Source organism: Ictidomys tridecemlineatus, chromosome 12, assembly GCF_052094955.1.
Source record: "Ictidomys tridecemlineatus isolate mIctTri1 chromosome 12, mIctTri1.hap1, whole genome shotgun sequence".
Lineage (NCBI taxonomy): Eukaryota > Metazoa > Chordata > Mammalia > Rodentia > Sciuridae > Ictidomys > Ictidomys tridecemlineatus.
Genome location: NC_135488.1, coordinates 54417098 through 54439622, shown reverse-complemented (window position 1 = coordinate 54439622; position 22525 = coordinate 54417098). Strand labels below are relative to the sequence as shown.

General features: G+C 36.4%; 1 protein-coding gene across 3 annotated transcripts in view; it reads left to right on the top strand.

The window, feature by feature from the left end:
* Ctnna2 (catenin alpha 2) overlaps window positions 1-22525 on the top strand; it is a 1061169-nt gene that overhangs the window by 392871 nt on the left and 645773 nt on the right. The window contains exon 1 of one of the 3 annotated variants that reach the window (XM_078028945.1): window positions 9925-10021. The exons of the other annotated variants lie outside the window; for them this stretch is intronic. The gene's annotated coding sequence lies outside the window, so the exon portion shown is untranslated. Of the gene's footprint in view, window positions 1-9924; window positions 10022-22525 lie in introns of those variants that run through there. 3 annotated transcript variants of the gene reach the window in all.

Below are 22525 nucleotides of genomic sequence, written 5' to 3'. Positions count from 1 at the left end.
TTTTTATAATTATGATTAGTTGATTTATAAACAGACACATTGATATACTTATAATCAATTCAGTGTGGATTATATGAAAGTTACATGTGGCTGCTGAAAACAGTGGTAAGAAACAAGACAGAATAGTTAACAGTGAGGGCAATCATTAGGGAAATTCTTGTGATGTATTCCTAATATGCTGTGATTATTAGCATTACACCTTATTAATTTTTCCCTGCAAAATTAATATATCCACCAAATTCTTCTCACTGAACCAAAGATTATTTACTAGGCAATCACATATAGTTTGGCATCTATCTATATGTGCAAGGGTTAATAAGTTTGTGTGCTTGTTTTATTAGCTTTTGACACTGTATTTTCTGGGACCTTAGGTGTTTCACAGTTCCTGGGAGTGATAAGCAAGACAGGGATGAATGTGGCTTCTGGTTCCCTCTGCTGCAATGTCTACTTCTCTCTGAGCAGTCCCAATACTAATTGAACTAAATATTTGGTTGTCATGTAAAATTTCATGGGGGAGGGGGAAGATTATTTGGTAAGATATGTTTGAAAAATAATGAGGTGCTTGATTCATGCCCCCAGACTTTTATCTAAAATAGACAGATAATTGACAGAAATTTAATTATGAGGTGTAACTTGTTTAGGTATTTGTGAATATATTCCTGGATCTGAAACAGAGAAGCCAGGCTCTTTGCCAGTAGGCAGGCCTATCCTGAAATGTCCAGATGACTCTGAGCCTCCTTCCCTGTTCTGGCTGTCCATTGACACTAGCTGTAGGAAACCTCCTACAAGGGTAGGTCTGCCCACCTCTCTGTCTCCACTCAGTGTCCTTAGCAGCCTCTGGCCAGATCTGTCACTCCCTCGACACTCTTCTTTGATTCTGCCTTGCCCTCCTGGCCAGGCATTACACTCTGACTACAAAGTACGATACTAGACAGGTTGGCAGCTTCATTTTCATCATTTTCTTTAGAAATTTATTTAGAAATTGTTGTTTTCTAGAAAATAACATGCACAGGATATTTGGCAACAGAAATAAGTGTTAATGATCTAAAACATCTCCATACAACTCTTTATTTTTGGGTAGCATTCTCATCCCTGATAGGCACAGATGAATTGGAGGCTTTATCTTACCTTCTAATGAAAAATTGATTTATACCAATTCAGTTTAGCAAAAGTAATGTTTATTTACTTATTGGGTATATTGGTCTGTTTATTTTCTTTAACTCACAAAAGATGATAATTAATAAATTTTAATATTTTTTAAGTATTACAGAAATGATGTATTCTAGGTGGCTACTGTCTGGCAAAGGTAAGGTAATTTTCAATTTTATAAATAAAATGTGCAATTGAGCATATTTTAGTTTGTTCAGTACAGTCTTACTGAAAACATTATTAAAAATGTATTGAGGGGGTTGAGATGTAGCTCAGTAGTAGAGCACTTGCCTAGCATGTGTGAGGCCCTAGCACCACACCCCACCAAAAAGAAAGAAAGAAAATAATGTAATATATTGAGTGTTATGTATCATTTTATGATACAACAATATTGTATCATTTTATACTACAATAATATTGTATCATTTTATACTACAATAATATTGAATGTTTCACAATCAATGAGTGGCTTGTTTTGCAGATCTTTGAGTTCCTTCCAATTAAGTTCCTTCCAATTATAAATGAAAAGTAAGTAGCAAGATAGAAATAAGTAGATGCAAATCAGATTTGCTAAGAGTAGGGATGAAATACCAAAGATAACACTTGAACTATTTGAAAGGTGTGAATGAATAAGAGAATAAAATCAAGAACAAAAAATCCTATTTAAAAAGTGACTAATTATCTGAATAGACATTTCTGGAGAGTAGAATAGTGGTTACCAGAGGCTGGAGAATATAGTGGGCAGTGAAGATGGAGAGAGTTTGGTCAGTGGGTACAATAGTACCAGTTAGAAAGAAGAAGTCCTGTTGTTCTTTGATACAGTTAAGCTAATATAATTAATACTGCATTGAATATCTCAAAATAGTTTGAAGAAAGGATTTTGAATATACTTACCAAAAGAAATAATAAAATTTAAGGTTTTTCTTCTTTTTATTCTTTAAAACATTTTTTTTTTAGTTATACATGGCAGTAGAATGCATTCTGACATATCATACATACATGGAGTATAACTTTCCATTCTTGTGGTTGTACATGATGTGGAGTTTGGCAGGTTGTATGTTCATATATGAACATAGGAAAATTATGTCCCATTCATTATACTGTCTTTCCCATTCCCATCCCTCTTCCCTTTCTCAAAATAATAAATTTTAAAGTGATAGGTATGCTCATTACTCTGAGTTGATCTCTATCCAATGTATACAAGAATCAGAACTTCATATCACACCTCATAAATGTGTATAAATGCTATATGTCAATCAAAAATGAAATTAGAAAATATTTTAAAATGGAGATTATACTTTGGGCAATAGGAATGATATAAGGTAAAATTTTTTGTGGAAATGTGAATGATACCCACTGAACATGGTAGCACACTAGCTTTATTAAATTAAAGAACTAAACAGAAAAAATAAAAGTAAGTTTGCAAAGGAAGATTGTTTAGATTAGAGAGACCTAGCATTCCAGATTAAGAAATGCAAATTTTGATTTGATATGCAGTTGTTTACTAAATTTTTTTTTTTTTTTGCTTGAACATGGGAGTGGAATCAGGGAACCTGTGCAGTATGTCTGCCTAAAACGGGGAATGGCTTCTCAGTGTGTCCACTGGAGACAAGAGACCACAGAGACAGCAGTGACTCTTGAGAAGAGCACATACAGAAAAGGAGAGGTGAGACAGTGGAAATGTAAAGAGAAAGATTAAGGAGAAGGAAGAGTAATAACTTGATGACTGATTTTTTTCTTCTCCTAGAAGATAAAAGGAGAATGGAACCAAAAATATCACTTTTATATTCTTATGAGACACATTTATTACTTATTCATTGAGTTAATATATCTCTAAGTTGGGGATGATCAAATACATTGACAGCAATATTTTTCAAAACAAAAACCATTTAACAGTGTTTAAAATCTGCTCTATATTGGTTTTGATCATAGTTTGTTACTGTGTAAATATTTTTCTTCATCTGCTGCTTATCATATTCACATGGTAGAATGTTTTCATTTTTGATTCAATATTTACAGCTGCCAAAAATTCCTGGCACAAAGCATTGTGTAGTCCTGCTGAGCCTGTGTTTATGTCTTAGACATCCCAGGGTCCATTTAAAGGCTAGGTCCCTTCACTGATGACTTGCTCTGTAAGCAAACCAGCATTTGCTTCTCTGGTGGTCTTTATAAGCTCACTGTATGGGGCATAATAAATTCCACGAAGTAATTTTAGCCAGGTGTGGTTGTACATTATCTATAATCCCAGGGACTTGGGAGGTTCAAGCACTAGGACTGAAAGTTTGAGGACAGCTTTATCAACTCAGTGAGACTTTCAGCAGCTTAGCAAGACCCTCTCTCAAAATAAAAAATGAAAAGGACTGGTGATGTAGCCCTGTGGTATAGCACCCCTGGGTTCAATCCCCAGTATCAGGGGAAAAAAATTACAAATGAAAGACATTGTGTGTGTGTGTGTGTGTGTGTGTGTGTGTGTGTGTGTGTGTGTGTGTGAGAGAGAGAGAGAGAGAGAGAGAGAGAGAGAGAGTTTTAATAGAAGATGGAATTTGAAGGGGTCATTTAACTTTCTTCAGTATATTTTAATTGTTATCTCTTAAATTGAGTGCTAGCCAGAATTATGAGAATGAGATTCCAGAGATCACAGGAAACACCTCAAAAGAAGCTCACGGATCTGCATGAAAGGTGATCTGTGGCCTGAAATCCTTATTCAGATAGTTCTATGTCCTGTGGCAGCTATTAGCCATGGTTTTAATTGCCATATTGATTAGTTAACAGTGCTAACATTATTTGGTATGCATTCTATACAAAACACCATTCTAGACACTATGGGGAATATAAAGCTGAATACATTAGACACTCTCTATATCTTCAAGGAAATTAGACCTGTAGTATCTAGAAATAAACTACTCTATTCTTTATCTGTGATTTCAAATAGCTACATTTTGATCATTGTGGTTATTCATGACATGATGGGGAAGAATGTATTTTGTTGATGAAGATTAATCGGATTCAGATGAAATTCGATACATTATTATTGAAGAAGGGAATTATTACCTATCACAGAAAACTGACGAGTTTCCCCAATTTCCAGTTAGCCTGAGCCTACTTGCATTAAGCGTAAGTGATAAAAGCAGTAATGGTGAATCCTGTGGCAGCTTCAGATATGTGCAGAAGCCTTGGAATGAGTCAAACCCTGGCAGTCTGGTATGAAAACTCACTGGGCAGTGCCCTTCTGCCCTTGATGCATTGCTAGGTGGTTAATCAGTGTTGATAATAACGTGGCAGTTTCTACCATATCCCTGAGTTATATATTACTTCTTGGGTTACATATTATATATTGGGTTATATATTACTTCTTTCATAATGAAGCAGGAAAATTATAGAACATAGTATTAAATATGACTTGAAGATCTCAGATTTTTTTTTTAAAAAAATCTATAATCACTGAAACCCTATATGTGTTTATTCAATATAAGTCATGTAAGGGTAACCTCATTTCTTCTTTGTGAGGGAGATGTAACAGGTTTCATCAAAACCTTTACATAGTTTAATGCCTTTCTGGAGAGTTCTAGAGGCATTCTGGTGGATTGGTAACCAATTAAGTTATTCAATTCAAAATGGGCAATAAATTGATTCTGGAGGAAGATTTATGATCGTAGTCTTTAGAAAATAACAAGGATGATGCTCAAAACAGCAGGACTCAGAGAACTGGAGATGTTTTGATTACGAATGACAGTAAGAAGAAGAAGCTGTCTTCAATATTAAAGAATCCTTTGCAAAAGAAAAAAGAGACTTATTCTAGATGATTACCAAAGTGTATGTAAGACCATAAAAATATATATTTAGGCTCCATAGGAGGCAAACAGGTTTGTGGAGCCAGAGCTCTCCAACAAATTCTACCAACAGAAACAACTTGAGGTGCCTCAGAATCTGGTGAGTTGTGGCACCAAATCTTCGTTGCACAAGAACTGTGACCATTTAGCAAGGGATGCTGTACCAAGAAATTAGAGCGTGGGATTGACTTTAAGCTTTCCTCTAACTCTGCATTGTCACCTCTGTAAATTTATAGAAATGCATCTATAGGACTTAGATTGGCCCTGTCATCATCAAAAACAAACCAACCAACAACAACAACAAAAAAGGGATCTGTCCGCTGAATGTTAGTTCTCTAGTTTTTCTTTAGTTCACTTTATACATGAGGCTCGTTAAAAAATTAAAGGGAACTTTGGGCTCTGAGATGATTAGAATGGAATTTATACTCCTTTCCACATTCCTTATACTCTAGTTGTTGACAGAGTAATTTTGTAGTTTGCCTCCTATCTGGGGTGTTAGGAAGGAAACTAGCTACAAATGATCAAAGATGAGGGAGAAATTCTCCTTTCTTAAAAGAGATACTATGGGTTTTAGCCCTCTTCTTCACAGGGGAAGACTCTTGAGCTTGGCCTTTGCAACACAACCTTGCAACTTTGTTTTTGGAGAAGGTAAAGACTGATAGGCTTTGAAGCAACTGGTGAAGCACAGATTTCTGTTTTGGATTTCTGCTGTGTACTTTGTAGACTTCCTGGAGGCCAGGACCATTTGGCTGTTAATTAATGCTAATGATCCTGGGCAAATTTCCTCCAATGGTTACATTGGCAGTTGCATATTTTCGGAGGTTGCCACCAGAAAATAAGTTCTATTCTACAGAGACATTCATTATATGTGAAGAGAAACTCTACTATCATTTTTAAAGTTAAGATTAATAATTTTTTTCAATTCAAGTATATTCCTATGAATGAAGAGCTAGGCTGTGTGTGTGTGTGTGTGTGTGTGGATTGAACTCAGAGGCACTCAACCACTGAGCCACATCTCCAGCCCTACTTTGTATTTTATTTAGAGGCAGGGTCTTGCTGAGTTGCTTAGTCCCTCACCATTGCTGAGGCTGGCTTTGAACTTGCTATCCTCCTGTCTCAGCCTCCTGAGCCTCTAAGATTACAGGAATGTGCCACTGCATGGGGTGAGGCAAATTTTTGAAGCATCCTTGACCTGTTAAGAACCCCACAGAAATAAATACCACTAAACAGTATAAAACAAATCTGAGCTTCTGCTTTCTGACAGAGCAAGTGAACTTGAAATTTGCCTCTTTATTCAACCTTCATGTGGTTTGACTTATTAACTGCAAAAATAATATGTGATTTTTTTAATCTGGTAATTTTGATTACCTAATTTTAAATTATGAAATGCAATAGATAATTTTAATATCCTGCACAATGTAACTCCACAGGTTATACATAGGTTTAGTAGTGGATAGTAAACCTTGCATATGACTGACTCTTAAATAAGTTGCAGTTTTTTTATCATTTAAATTCATTTGATTTTTTATTAATTGCATTTATTTCTTAGGAATAAGGGATACTTTTTAAAATTCAAAATTTACTTATGAAGAATAAATTTTTAAATATTTTTTTTCTTTTATCTTACCAATCCCCCACCCCCACCCCCAGTCCCTGGTAAATGACATCCTGTTACTCTGCACCTATGACTTTTTAGTTTCCAGAAAAACATATGATCATGCAGAAGGATGTATTTCTTTGCCATTTTTTAAATTTGTCTTTCTTAGGTATACATTACAGTAAAATCCATTTTGACATGGTATGCACACATGAAGTATAAATTATTCTAATTATGATCCCATGCTTGTGCTTTTAGAGGATGTGGAGTTACACTGGTCATGTAAGAACGTATTTCTTAATTGATTTTTACTGCTGCTACCCTGTGCCACCTGAGGACAAGTGCTAGTCCATACACTATTAAGAGTTCACAAGATAAACACAAGAATCCTTAGCATTTAGAAACTTTGGTAGTAATTTTACATCACCACAACAATTTCATAGAATTTTACAAGTTAACCGGTCCACCAAGGATTTGGAAATTTATTTTTAAAGTACTTTTTATTTCAGTTTGAGAAATATTAATTATTCCTTTTCTATGGTGTCACCCCAAAAGGGAAGAGGGACAAACAAGCAGAAAGGACCAACAGAAGTTCCTAAAGGAAATACAGGCCAGCAAGTACAGTTTAGTGGCCTACAAGATCCCTGATCCATACACATGGATGTAGGGATTTGAGGGTCTGTCTCCTAGATTCTGTCTCTAAATAAAGTAGGGCTGGGAATGTGGCCCCGTTGTTGAGTGCCCCTGAGTTCAGTCCCCATACACACACACACACACACACACACACACACACACACACACACACACGCACACATACGCACACACACCTGTCTAGCGCTTCCTTCATAGGAATATACTTGAATTAAAAATAAAAACCTATTAATATAATGCTTTAAAAATCATAGTAGAGTTTCTCTCCACACACAAGTTTCTCTTCACCTTATCACAGCTGCCCCAAATCCCCAACACTAACCTTTCAGGTAAAATACAGGTGCCTCTAGGGGGAGCTATATTGAATTGCCCATTTTACCTCCTTCTTTTGTTCTGGTAATTTGATGAGATTAACTGACAGAACTGAGGACCTGCATGCATTTTGGGATCCAAGAGGTCCCTGTGGTGATGAGCCCCATCTGCTTCTGGAGATGAGGATGGTTTACTCCTGCAAATCTGGATTGTAAAGCATCAGCCACAGAGGCTGCCTGGGCCCAGCCTTCCTCTCAGCTCTCTGCATCCAGTATCCTTCCTTGCTCTGAAAAGGTCTGCCTTAGAGTTTTCACTGTGACATGAAAGGAAATGATGGAAAAAGAGAACTGGCAACAGGGAATCAGGGACGGAAGGGTGGAATCTAGCTAGGGACTAGTAAACTTGGTATTTGTGAAACCATGGCTTAAAACCTTTATGCTTCTGTCTTCTATCCTTTGACACCTCTCACCTGCCTATGATGAAGTATTAGAGTGTGAGGTTCTTTATTTTTCTTGTTTTCTTACTTCTAGAGCAATCAAATTCAATCTTTAGTTTTGGCTTTCATTTTTAAAGTATTGTCCCAGCTTGTATACTATGGATGCACCACTTACAATATTAAAAATATCCTCATTATTAAGTGTCAAAAAAAAAAACTCTGGTATTTGTTTTTCCTGTAATTATTTTAAATACTCAAGGAGTTTGGAATAGACCTATTTTCAAAAGAATAGCTGAAAACTAGATTCTCAAACTTTACAGGAGATAAATCGAGTTACACACTTGGTAAGCCAATGCATTTTCTTCCTGTCATTCTTACCATCACTTTATATCTAATGCTGTGAGCATGAGAGGCCCGTCTTGCAGCTTAAGGGAGCCTTGATTGTTTCCACTATAATAGTGCATGTTTATCCTCTGAGATGAAGTATGTGTTTCAAGGATCATTAAGTTGTTACTTTTTATGTATATATGTCATTTCAAGTTAGCCCCCTGCTATCAAATATTTCATGCATATATATTGGTTAACTCTGATTGGAGCTTTTTGCTCATGGGTGTCCTGAATAATCATAGCTATTGGTTTTTCCTTTACAGGGCTTTTGGTTTATATATTAGCACCACCATCACACACATCACCATCATCACAGTATTTATTGAGCAAGCTCCATGCAGATGGGTAGACCCTACCCCATACAGCATAGATTTATGGATTTGAAATTAAGAGATGAAGGAGTGAACTAACATATATTACATATTTATTATGTGCCAAGAATGTTATATATGTTATCACAGTGAACCTTCCTAACAACACTGTTAAGAGATTTTTATCTGCTTTATCTAAATGAGAAAATTGAATGTCCTGGAGCTTAAACCACTGGTCCAGAGTTAAACAATGAAATTCAAATCTAATGCTTTGGGCTTCTGGTACCCCTATGTGTGATAGGTCCCTACCATCTATGTTCTTTAAAGCATATTTAAAATATTCTGTTAATCTGCCTTAATGATTTTTGTGGTTTTTAGTTCTTTAATGTTTCATAAATAAGTATTACAGCATGATCTCATCTCTAGATAATATTGTACATAAAATATTTGTAGATAAGTATTAAATATAAAATGTAATAATTTGTAATTGTAATTTCACATATGATAGTAGAAACCACCTCACAATGAATAAAGAATAGCTCTAGATTTTAGGTTTAGGTCTAAAGCTTAAGCTGTGACCCTAAGTTTTGACAAATATTTTATTTATTTAGTCTATAATATGAGAAAGCAGGGATACATAATTTCTACCAACTAGTTTTAAAAAACATGTGTCTATATGGAAAACATTAAAAACATTCTTGAGCCATTTTACCTTTCCCTATTATCAAAAAACTTTTTTAAAAGAAATTCTATTTTTTCTGATTTTGTGTGAGTTTGTTAGGTTGAAAATAAACCTAGTCTGATTGTAAGACATTATGGTAATAAGCAAAATACTAATAATCATAATAATCATAATTATTATTATTATTATAACATGCCTACTTTCAAAATTGCATATTGTCTTTATGCAACCCTATAAAATTCTTGTGTTGTAGTCCCCATTTTACAGGTAAGGAAATTGAGCTCAAATAAGTTAATTCACTTGCAGCATAAGAGGTATATTATTTATGTTATGTCATATCATATCAGATGGGACCTGAGTTTAAACCCAGGTTTCCCTGCATTCTAAACCGATTTTCCTTGCATCATTCCAAAAGGAAACCTCACCTCACCAGTGTTTGCACTTCCAAGTAGGAAGGGCACTGACTAAGTGCTGGCAGCTGCCTCACTTCCCTTGTGAAAGCTGTGTCCTGTCCCTGAAGCTCAGGGCAAGACACCAGCAGGCATGATACAGCAGAGGGGAGAAAGGAGAGCTATTCCTTGTTCCCTCCAAGGAAAGACATGGGGGACCCCTTGGTGGAATGGAAGAGCCAGCCTAATGGAGTAAGTCCAATCCTGTATTCTAAATGTAAGTACCATTACTAAAAAGAGAGAATAAATGCAGTAAGATTTCACATGAAAGGATGAACAGAAGATGTAGAGTCGTTTTTCTGAGAGTTATTTTAGTATGGATGTATAGACAGGCCTCAAAAGTTAGTGGTTGAGAAAACAGATTGTGCAGATCCTGAACAAGTTATGAATCGACACTTGGCATATTTGCTTTGATGGGTTTCCAGAGATGGGGAGCAGAGTCAGCACATTTCCTTGACGGAAGCCAGTCTTCCTCTCCAACTAATAATAATGACAATGAAAAGTGCAGCTACATTATTGGCAGGGTTCTTTCTGCTATCCACAGTGTTAGGTGCTTTGTGCTTGCTCCTTTTGATTTTCCTGACAGCCATATTAGCCAAGACTTTTAACGTCTCTGTTTTACAGATGAGAAAACAGAGACGCAGAAAAGTTAAACACTGTGGTCCAAGTCACACTGAGACAGGAGCACGTTTTATCCCATAGTCTCTGCTTTTTAAAAAACTTTTCATTTGGAAATGATTTCAAATTTTCCCAAAAATGGTGGGAAAAGAAAAAAATCAGCATAAAAGACAAATATATCTACCTCCTTAGATTTTCCTGTTAATATTTTAGCCTATTTCACACCCTTCTGTTATGTGCTCCCTCAGAAAGAAGAGAGTCAGTCCGTCATATATTTTTAGAATGCTGGATTTAGTTATGATCAGTGCGGTGTGAATCACCTTGCTCAATGTCATAGAGAAATTCTGAAGTTTAAATATCTTTGCAATAGAAGACTCTATGTCACACTGTAGTTATATAAAGATTATGAATGAGACTACTGCGTAAATCGAGCTGGAGTGAGAAACCCCACCTTTTGCAAATGCCTCTTCTAAAATGTTTTTGATTTTGCTGATTATTTCCAAAGAATATTGACAGAAGCTGGGCAGTGACTCTAAAAATGCATCCTGAGTTCTTTTTCCTTACAAAAATTCCCTTTGTGAGTAGTGTTTTCTTTTCCTTTGGGGGCTTGTTTATTTACTGTATTGTTGAGATCAAAATTAAATGCAAGTTAGTTCCTTGGACTTTCAAACAATATGTCCAGAAGGGGGCAGACTTGCACGCTGTAAGACCCCTTCCTCCTTAGGCGATCTGCTTGCTGATCTGTACCCTGGCAACCAAGAGCACTTTAATAATGAATGAAAACGGAAGTCTTATATTTGTTTGGTACAGGATTTCTAATAAGACATCAGACTTAAAAGGTTTACAAGAACAATATGCTCTATTCATTGTAGCCTAAATATGCTACAAATATATATCTGAATCCATTTTTCTTTCTGTGGCAGTGCTAATTTCTTCATATTTCCAAAGTTTTTAGTTTTCTTTCCATGATGGATAGCTCTTTTTTTCCCTGTTGGATAGTCACCAAGAGGCTTTTCACTGGTGAATGCATTTGAAGGCAGGGGACTTTGTAAGGGTAAAAAAGTTTTTCTACATTTGATAGTATTATTTTATTTGCACAGCTGCCCATGGGAGGAATATTGCAAATCTGCTAATTATAAACCCATTTCTTTTTTTTTTCCTTTAACTTTTTTTTTTTTTTTAGTTATACGTGGACACAATATCTTTATTTTGTTTATTTATTTTCATTTGGTGCTGAGGATCGAACCCAGGGTCTCTCACGTGTGGGGTGAGCACTCTACCACTGAGCCACAACCCTAGCCCCTATAAACCCACTTCTTGAGTGGGCCACCTGGCATGGAGTCGTATTCAACCCGCCCCCTTGATTCCGCCTCCCATCAACCTTCCCCACTCTGTGCCCACGTCTAATGACACCACCTAGTGACCACCTTCTGGAACTCCAAGAGTCCCTTTCTAACATCTTGATTGGGTCCCGTGCTCAATTAAGGCTGTCCAAGGATCTTTTTCCTAGGGGATAATCATTTTCTTACATCTGCCTTGCATGCTAGAGAAGTTTCACAGTCTTTCCAGGCGTGGAAGTCGAAATTTTATACCATTTTGTGGCTTTGTTACTTTTTAAAAAATAGTGTGTGTGTGTGTGTGTGTGTGTGTGTGTGGTTTGTGTGTAAAATAAACATAAGGTCATCAGGTAGTGAGTCTATGCTGATGAAGAGCGCTGAAGCCTAATGACTTTGAGCTTTTATTTGTGTCTTCCTCTCTCATTGCATCCACCTATCCTTCCTTCCCTCTCTTGTACAGTTTTTGTTCTTATGTGAGCTTAAAAAGAAAAAAAAATTAAAAACCCCCACTCAAAACCCTCTCTGGTTATTCTCTTTGGTAAGTATTGACCTGAAGGTACTCACTATCATTTTGAGATGAAATTAGACACAGAGAATTTGCCATTGAGCTCCAGGGGTATTTTCATAATCTCCTCCTGCCTGCCTCTCCTTAAACAGACTCCTACCTCAAAAAGAAACATTCAGAGGTTAGGTACAAGGAGGTTTCTAATTCAGTTTGTTGTCTGTTCTGCTTAATTATTGGTGTTATAATAGTATTAGGTAGCTGTTGATTTTAAAAACATTAATTTTTGCTTGAAATGTGAGCCCGTTCAGCTGTGATCCTAAGTTAGGGCTTTCTCAGCCTGGCTAGATAAACTTAACAACCACATATATCACCTTTATAAAGGAAACTACTATCAGTGTTCCAAATAACAAGCTTAGAAATGAAATTTGAGAAAACAACCTGCTTGTAAGCCAGGGCCAGTGTACATGACCTGGAAGACAATCTGGTGTTTCACTCAGTATTCAGTGTGGAGCATCACCGTCTTCAGACTTCACCTCTGCGATTTCTTGCCCTATCTGCACACATCTCCTATCACTTGATAGTTCTCTAAATTTCCTCACTTTGAAAATCGTATGTATTTGCATGGTTGATGGTATGTTACTGTGCCTTCAAAGGAACGTCAGTATCATTTGTCATCGAGTAGAAAAGATAACCACAAAAATAAATGCAAGGACACAAAACTGAAATACTAAGCAGATACTGAGCCTGCCTGAGGCCTGTTTCTTCTATTAAAAAGGGAGATTAGAAAATGCTGGAGAGGCTTGAAGTAAAAGTGAGAAGCATCGACTTTATTCTAGACTTAACAAAGTTTTGAAAGATAATTAAAAGAGGACTGCATTTCTCTCAAAGCAAACCCATGCTACTTGATATTGCATTCAGGTTATAAGACTGTCTTTTGGGAAAAGGAGAATGACCTGGTCTTTCCTTTGGTAGACATTCTGTGTGCCTTCAAGATTCTTTCCATTAGACTATTGCAGTGTGGAATGATAAGCCATGAAATACTGTGGCAGACTTTGTTCTCCTTTTATTCTGCATTGCTCAGATTTTATGGGTATGATCCTGACTTCCCATGGCTATTGTTTTATGATCGACATATGGGGGAATGCCTGAAGTTGTTGGCCCTCAGAATATCAGCGCCCTCTATTTTATTCCCTTCTCAAAACCAAAGAGGAGCTGAGAAGTAATGAGAGGTAAGGACCAGCTCACTGAAATCTCTTACATGATTTAAAGGCAAATGAGCCCTTTGTTGGTATAGTGATGTAATGATATGACTAAGCATATGCATCTTTAAGCTTAATTTATAGAACTGAATCAGTATCAATATTATATGATTTTTTTTTTCAGTCTCAGAAAATAAAGAATCAGAAACACAGTAGTGGGGATATATTTGGACCAGCATTCTAAATAATCATATTTCTTATGCATATAAATATATTCACAATTTAGAAATTTGAAAATGCTTTTGTGTGGGCATGTATGTGTGTATATCATGTATGTGTATGCATGTGTGTTGGAAGGTCTGCAGCTGTCAGAAAATTTTATTATCTGACATTTTAAGAAAATGAATCAAAATCTAAGGCAAGCAAGTGATCTATTCACATTTTTGCACATAAATTATGATTAAAATCACAGGTATAAAACCACAGTATGCACTTTTTGCGTAAGGACAAAGCATCTGTTCTTCAGATGAGATGGAGGTGGCTCCACAGAGAGTGCTGTAGCTTTAAATGGCACTTGCCAACTTTTAAAAGTATTGTCTAGAACACCTTAAGGCACAATGTGTAGTAATGTCGTTACTACAAGGCTGTTAGATTCATTGCCAAATAGTGTTCAGAATCCAGGCATCAGATAAATTAGATTTTAATTGAGTTTTAAAGCTGAGCAAAATAAGTAGATAAGGTAGACTTGGTAAAAAAAAACATATTAATGTAATAAAACCTTTGGTTCTCTCAGGCTCTTGCATGAAAGACCAGGCAGCTCTCATTAGAGGGAGGTGTCATGGAGCAGCCCAGAAGGATTGATATTCATACCTGGTGTGAGCCTAGGATCCAACTGAGGCACATTACCTGGAGCAGTGGAGAAACAGACCCAGCTCAAACTCTGAGTTACAGAGTCTCAAAGACAACATAAAGTGAGTTTACCAAGCTGATAGAACACTCAAGCATAGAATTTATTTTATTTTGCTAGAGCTTTTATAAAAACAAAGATCTGAGAGGCAGCACCAAGTTGTGTACATGCTGAATATGTTGCATACCTGATATGTGGCCACAGATGATTGAAACTGATCATTGGAAGCTACTGTCAAACCTGGACTCATGACTGTCCTTTTCAGTCTGTCTCTTGCCTATCTCCTTACATTGGAATAAATAGATTCAAACGGTTGTTTAAAGCACATTGACTGTTCCCTCCTCCCCCTCCAATCCTGTTTGATTTGGGACTTTTTAAATTTTATTCTTATTTTTGTTTATTTGTTTTGCTTATTTGTAATATCCTAATTTTTTCACTCTACAATTAGGCATTTGTCAATAAACCGTTAGAAAACTATTAGAACTAAAACTTCGTAATGAATCTAGACATAGGTAGATATTAGTTCATGAGTTTATAAGTCAGCAGTGATCTGATATCAAAAAAAAATAAAGAAAATTCCTATTTTCAGAATTCTAAAGCCATGATTTTCCTATAAACACATGTATCCCACTGATTGGTCTAACGTATTTTTAACGAAGATTCTTTTTTTTTTATCATTTATTTACTTTCTATAAATTAGAGTTAGAAATTGCATTATGTTGTTTTAATACTGAGGAGCATGCAATTATAAAGTCTAATTAGTAAATTTATATGCAAACAAAAATGAAAAGGAAAATAAACCTTTCCTAGAACTATCCTACAAATTTTCAGGAACTTTCTGACAGGAGACTTTTGTTTTGTGTTTAAAGATAAATTACAAAATGCTTATTACTAATGTAAAGATGCAGTTAAGTACTTGGTTGATCATTTGGCATTAGTTTTTCTGTGGTGATATTCATAACTCCTGTTATAAATTCCTTTACTAGTTCTTGCTTTTTCTACCCAAGCTCTTCCTTTGCCTGACAATGTGAAGAATGGAGCCTTCTCTCAGGCCGTGGTGAAGGTTGCTGTGCGAACTGTACTTCCATTGCCTGTGAGAGGCTGTCAGGATCCCTCCCTCTGAGATGCCATACTTCCTTTTCCTGTCTGGGACATTTCCGGGGCCCAGGGGTGTATATAGCAAGTGCATTTCATTAGAACGACAGTCAGTTAGGCCAAGATCCCAGTGTTGATTCCAATTTGGCTCAGTGAGAAGCTCTAGTCTGTGGCCTCAAGGATAAAACAAGAGAGACCATCTCCACTTCTGAAGAAATGTGCAAACAATTGTCATGAACTGTTTTAGGCCAGCCAACTGTTATATGATCTGCCTCAGAGAAGATAATGTTTATTTCCAACTCAGGATTATATGCAGTCTTTTTTAATGTTTTTTTATTGTTATTTTTTATTTATATATGGCAGCGGAATGCATTACAATTCTTATTACACATATAGAGCACAATTTTTCATATCTCTGGTTGTACATGAAGTATATTCACACCAATTCATGTCTTTATACATGTACTTTGGATAATAATGTCCATCACATTCCACCATCATTTTTAACCCCATATACCCTCCCTTCCCCTTCCACCCGTCTGCCCTATCTAGAGTTCATCTATTCCTCCCATGTCCCTTTCCCTACCCCACTATGAATCAGCCTCCTTATATCAGAGAAAACATTCAGCATTTGGTTTTTGGGGATTGGCTAACTTCACTTAGCATTAGCTTCTCCAATGCTTTCCATTTACCTGCAAATACCTTGATTTTCTTTTCTTTTATTGCTGAGTAATATTTCATTGTGTATATAAGCCACATTTTTTTTATCCAGTCATCTATTGAAGGTCATCTATGTTGGTTCCACAGTTTAGCTAATGTGAATTGTGCTGCTATAAACATTGATGTGGCTGTGTCCCTGTAGTATGCTGTTCTTAAGTCCTTTGGGTATAGACTGAGGAGAGGGAAATAAATTATAGTTGGGTCAAATGGTGGTTCCATTCCAAATTTTCCAAGAAATCTCCATACTGTTTTCCATATTGGCTGCACCAATTTGCAGCCCCACCATCAGTGTATGAGTGTATTATATGCAGTCTTGATATGGAAGATTCATTGTCAAACATGAGCCATTTCTGCATGCAAGAATATTTCCTCCGTGCATGTGCTAATATTTGCTTCTTCACTTTAGCAACATGATACTTGTTAAATCTGAGCACCTAGACCCCAAATGCATAGTCTCTTTCATTTGTGCAAGAACATATACACTGATAAGAGACCCTGTGAGTCTCCAGACAACCTGCAAGAAAGGCCCATCAGGGCCCAGTTGTGTCTCATGTGTGAGGATTATATGTTTGCTAATGCACCACTAAGCCACAGGGATAAACCTGAACTAGTCTAAACTATCACTGAAACTGATCTCTATGTGAACTGCTTAACAAAATAAATAAATGAATAAATAGATAAATAAATAAATGCATCAACTGGCTAAGTTTACAGGAAACATTTATTAGAGCTGATCTTTCAAACGATTATCCTACCTTTGAAAGTCTTAAAATTCAGTTATATGTACTTTTTGCAAAAGGTGAAACCTCAATTCTGACTGCACACATTTCTTAATAAGAAAATTTGTCTTCTAACCATGTAATGTTCTTGAGCAACCAACAATTTCTTGTTCAAAATACAAGCTTTTTCACATTGGCAATGAGAATTTTCAATGATCTAATCCCCAACTGCTCACAGTTTCCATTGTAACCATTTGTATAGCTACGAAAAGTTGGTTCCCTATACAACATTAAGAATAATTAAAATGAAGTAATACTAGGTCATCTATGAAGAGTCTGATGCATACAAAATGCAGATTACTTGGGAAATGCAAATCAAAACTATATTGAGATTTTATCTCACCCCAGTGAGTATGGCAATCATCAAAAGTACAGATAACCTGACAAGGACATGGGGCAAAGGTATACTCATAAATTGTGGGTGGGACTATAAATTAGTCCAACCCCTTTGGAAAGCAGTAAAAAGACCCTGCTATCCTAATCCTCCTTGATATTCATACTGAAAAACTAAAATCAGCATACTACAGTGATGCATGTGTAACAACGTTTATAGCACAGTTCACCATAGCTAAAGTATAGACTCAGCCTAGGTGTCTGTCAGACAGACAAATGAATAATGAAAATGTCACACACACACACACACACACACACACACACACACACAAAATGGACCAAAGAAAGATGACATTATATGTCATTTGCTGGTAAATAGATGGAACTGAAGAATGTCATGCTAAGTGAAATAAGCCAGACTCAGAAAATGAAGGTTTGAATATTCTTACTCACATTCAGAAACCAGAGAGAAATAAGGAATAAAAAGAAGGGGAAAAATATATGAAAATAAGAGAGTGGTGGAGTAGAAGAAGGGGTAAAAGGGGATAGAGGAGGGATAGGCAAAGGAGGAAAGACTACTTTAACTTGACAAAATTATGGTAAGTGAACATATGAATCTATCACAGTAAATTCCAGTTTTATGTGTAACTATAATGTTATCGATTATTTAAAAAACTAAATAAATAAACAGAAGAAGTACCAGTAGAGGAAGTAGATCACGGGGAGGAAGGAGGGACGGGAAAGGGAAAGCACAGATGATTGAAACTGATTCAATTATGTTATATGCATTTATGAATATGTCAAAATGAACTCCACTATTATGTGTAGCTATAATACCCCATGAATACATGCAGGCTGATACAAGAAAATTGATGGACCAGGAACCAAGAGCCAGGAAGGCAATGACTGGCTCATAACCACACAATCCAGAGGATAGCAGAGATGATCCAGTCCCCTGCTCTGTACTCCATGCCCCTTTCTCCCAGTGATATTCTAGATTCTGTTTTGTTAAACCGTTTTTCTCGGTTTTCATTTATAACAGACACAAAGAAACTCAAAAGAGAAAACATTATTGTAGTTGGGAGTTTGGCTTTGCCAGGCCAAGTACCATTTGATAGGAGCAGAGAGCCAAAGGAAGGAATCTTGACCATAATTCACCTGATAATGGTTGCCATTTATTGTTCTCATCCATTGAGGAACAACTTGCCTGAGTCACCAAACCAGAGGCAGTTATTATATCCCCAGAAAGCCGAAGAGTGAGGATAAATTAGGATGCCTATCAGTCTGCCTACAAGTCTCACTTGTGTTTTACTTTCTATGCTTGCATGCAGGAAAATTGTGTGAGACACAGTGTAGAAATGAACAGGGAATGGTCCATTTGATACACTGAGATCAACAAGTTCCATTTATAGACATAAGGCTTCATTGAATCCTGGCTTAAGAGAAGTCCTTCAGAATGTATAGCTCATAAAACAACTGTTTAGCTTAAAAAAAAAAAAAAAGAGAGCTCAGATTCTCGAGCAAATTCAGCCTAGCAAAGAGAAATCAGGAGTTGCATTCATTTGTTAATAAGATAAACCCAAATAACAATGGCTCAAAAAAAAATGGGTATGTTTGTATCTCATGCAAGGAAAGAAGTCCAGAAATAGTCATGGTCTTGTGCTAACTCTATCCTCAGGCTAGGTAGGAAAAGGAAGAAAGCCTTTGGTATCCCAGCACCTGCCCTTTAAAGTTTTTCAAACCATCATTTAATGATCTGTCAATTCATTGGTAATCCCTTTTTGTAAGCTGAAAATATAGAGGTATTTGTATTTTTTTTTTTCATTGAGCACACTGCTTAAACAATATAAGGACTCAGTGTTGGCTAAGCTACTTGCTCTGCTACAGGATATGTTGAAATTCTAAAAGTTGTCCAAAAAAGTAAAAAATAAAAGTAACCCAAAATGCGTAATTCTGACACAATCAATATATGCTTAAAAATATAGGTGATATAATAATATGCTTCCTTAAGCATAGAGATTTTTTTAAGAGAGAGAGAGAATTTTAATATTTATTTTTTAGTTCTTGGTGGACACAACATCTTTGTTTGTATGTGGTGCTGAGGATAGAACCGGGCCACACGCATGCCAGGCGAGCGTGCTACCGCTTGAGCCATATCCCCAGCCCAGGATATTAGAGATTTTTGAGAATAGTCCCACCTATTAACTAACATGCTGATTATCTGTTCCTAAATAAGAATGCTATACCCTGAAATTGGTTAAAATAGAATATCACATACAGTGATATTGATAAAGATGGATTTTGAAATTCTCCCATACACAATTAGTGTATGTCGAAAGCCTCTCCATGGCAAGGAAAGAAGTCCAGAAATAGTCATGGTCTTGTGCTAACTCTATCCTCAGGCTAGGTAGGAAAGGTCTGGGGAGGGGGTGTGGAGGAAGAAGGGAAAAAGATGAACAAAGACCTTATCCCTCAAATCTGTAAAATGCTATCGCTTACTTCAAAATCTTTATCCTAACATTTTGAACAACCTGTTATATATAGCCAGTGTTTTTGAATGGAAAGCTTTATTTTATTTAAGTTTCAAAAATAGGGAACTCTGTACTTTTTTCATTCAGTTAACACATCACATAAGTGCCTAGCTTTAAAGTGATGACTCAGATATTCAGAGAAGAGTTTGGGCTTCCAGGAGTATATGCAAACAAGGTGTCTGTCTTTCCATCTATACTTTTTTTTTTTTTTTTTTTTTGGTAACAGGGATTCAACTTAGGAGCACTTGACCAGTGAGCAACATCCCCAACCATATTTGGTATTTTATTTAGAGACAGGGTCTCACTGAGTTGCTTAGCACTTGCTTTTGCTGAGACTGAATTTGAACTCAAGATGGTCCTGCCTCAGCCTCCGGAGATATTGGGATTATAAGCATGCTCCACTGCACCTGAATCCACCTGTCCTTTTGATAGTGGACAACTGGTTATGTAGGACGCTTAGTCACCAGTATAGTTACATAGCTACTGATATTGGGTTGGGGTACAGAAATGAGAGGCCATGAAGTACAGAGGTGGTGATAGGGTACCTGGATATCTAAGCTTGGATGTGATTGCAAGAAAAGGCTAAACTTAAGGATATCCATGACTGCGTATTTGAAATACACCAACCTCTTAAGGATGTGAAGAAAATCTTAGAGAAGGGTGAAACATTTCAAATTGTGTGCATTAGTAACTGTCATATTCAATAAGCAGAAGAGAAAAGGGGCTCAAATAGTGCCTTCCAATTGTTTTGAATGTTCAGTTAAGCATTTGTCAAAGAACTCAAATTCATTCAAGTTCACTGTGCTTCATATATCAACATTTGCCTGTAGGTATGTACACTGCCATTCTTGAAGGTCAAAGTTCAGATAATACTACTTAATATTTTTCATCTTTTCTCAAAAATAAGTTTATTCATTTGAATCTTAAAAGTAATAATGTTTCCTGCATTGGAGTATATTAAGTTAAACAACATAGACAAAATACTACATATTATCTCATCACCCAAACACAGCTTCTTTTAACATTTGATATAAATATTTCCATTATTATTCTATATAAATGTCTTGATTTTTTTCTACCTAGTTCACATCATGTGTGTTTAATGTTCTGTGGGTCGGTCCTATCTCTGTGTCTTTTTTAATACACATAATAATTTAGCTAACCATTTGGAATTAGTAAAACACTAGATTATTTTTATTGCTTATTAAATTATATCAATTTACTTATTTGAGTAATGATTATATGCCAGGACTGTGCTGTGAATAGCCAAACAAATCACAAACCCTACTGTCTAGAGAAATTAATGTATTCAAACAATATCAACAGGTATCCATTACATCCCTCTAGTGGGACACCAGGAATTGAGTGGTCAAGAAGGTGTATTTGGGGCAAATCATAAGTGATCTAGAGAAGACGATTGTGTTTTATTGTGGCAGAGCTGCACACAGGGTGCTATGACAGCAGAAATATAAGGTGATTAAATTACACGTAGGAAATTAGGAGTGAAATTATTCAGGGATAAGGTGATGTTTGGGCTGATTTTTGAAGAAAACTAGGGGAAAATGTAGAAAGGGATATTCGAGGCAGAGGGAAATCCAGTAAAAGGAGTTAAAACATCATACATTTTTAGAATGGTCAGCACCCTTACATGCATCTGGTCTTATGTCTAGCCCTCCCAGGTGAGGGAATTGAGCCCCAGAGAAATTCATGTTCCCAAATCGTGTAACAAATGAGAGCCTAAATGGGAACTAGAACCATGTCTCTCAACTCCACCCTAGCAGAGTGGGAGCTGTTGCCAGGAATAAAAGCTATATTAAGCCTCCCCACTCCTTTTCATATGTAACACAAAATGAGAAGAATGATCAACACTTCACAATAATAGAAATATTTCGAAATCCTTTGACTCACTGTATCAATGCATTAAAAAAGGAACTGAGAGTCGATTACTCTGAACTAAACACTGAGTCTATTAATTTTGCTGATAATGGAGTTTGTTTTTCAGAAGGTATTTTTTAAAACATACATATCAAAATATATATCTAAATGGCACCACGATAATGCCTAGTATAGTCCAATATCAAATACTGCAAATCTTCAATTAGCCAGAACCCCACAGCCCTCCATTATAATTTAATCTTGGTTTTCCTTTCAGAGAGGAAATTATAAAATAGAGGCGTGCTATCCGACAGCAAGCTGATAACATGCCAGACACTATGTTCAGAGCTCCCACGGTGGGCTCCCCGCTGCGTTAAGAACTCTTAGTTGTTCTCAGTAAGAACAGTGCCTGTTGGGAGCTCAGACTTGGAGTGAATCAAGAGATTTATTTTAGAAAGTCACTTCCGCAGTCAGCAGACAAAGAACCAAACCTTGTATTGTTCTATAGAGATACCAGAAACTAATATTGACAGTACTGGCCCTCAGCCCTGGAAGGTACCAATCTGTAAAGGCAGATATAGTTAGGCTGATCCAGGGGAAAAGGGGACTCATTTAGATATAAATAAACCAATACCCACAAGCCAATACCCTAAAAATTCTGACATATCAAGTTTCTAGCATGTATATATTATATTTTTGCCATGATTATATTATCTCAGGGCTTAAATTACTACCATGGTACACTTTAAATCTGACACCAAGCAGAGGTCGCTTTCAGAATTCTGGGATGATATTTAGTATGTTAAATTAGATTGATTCATG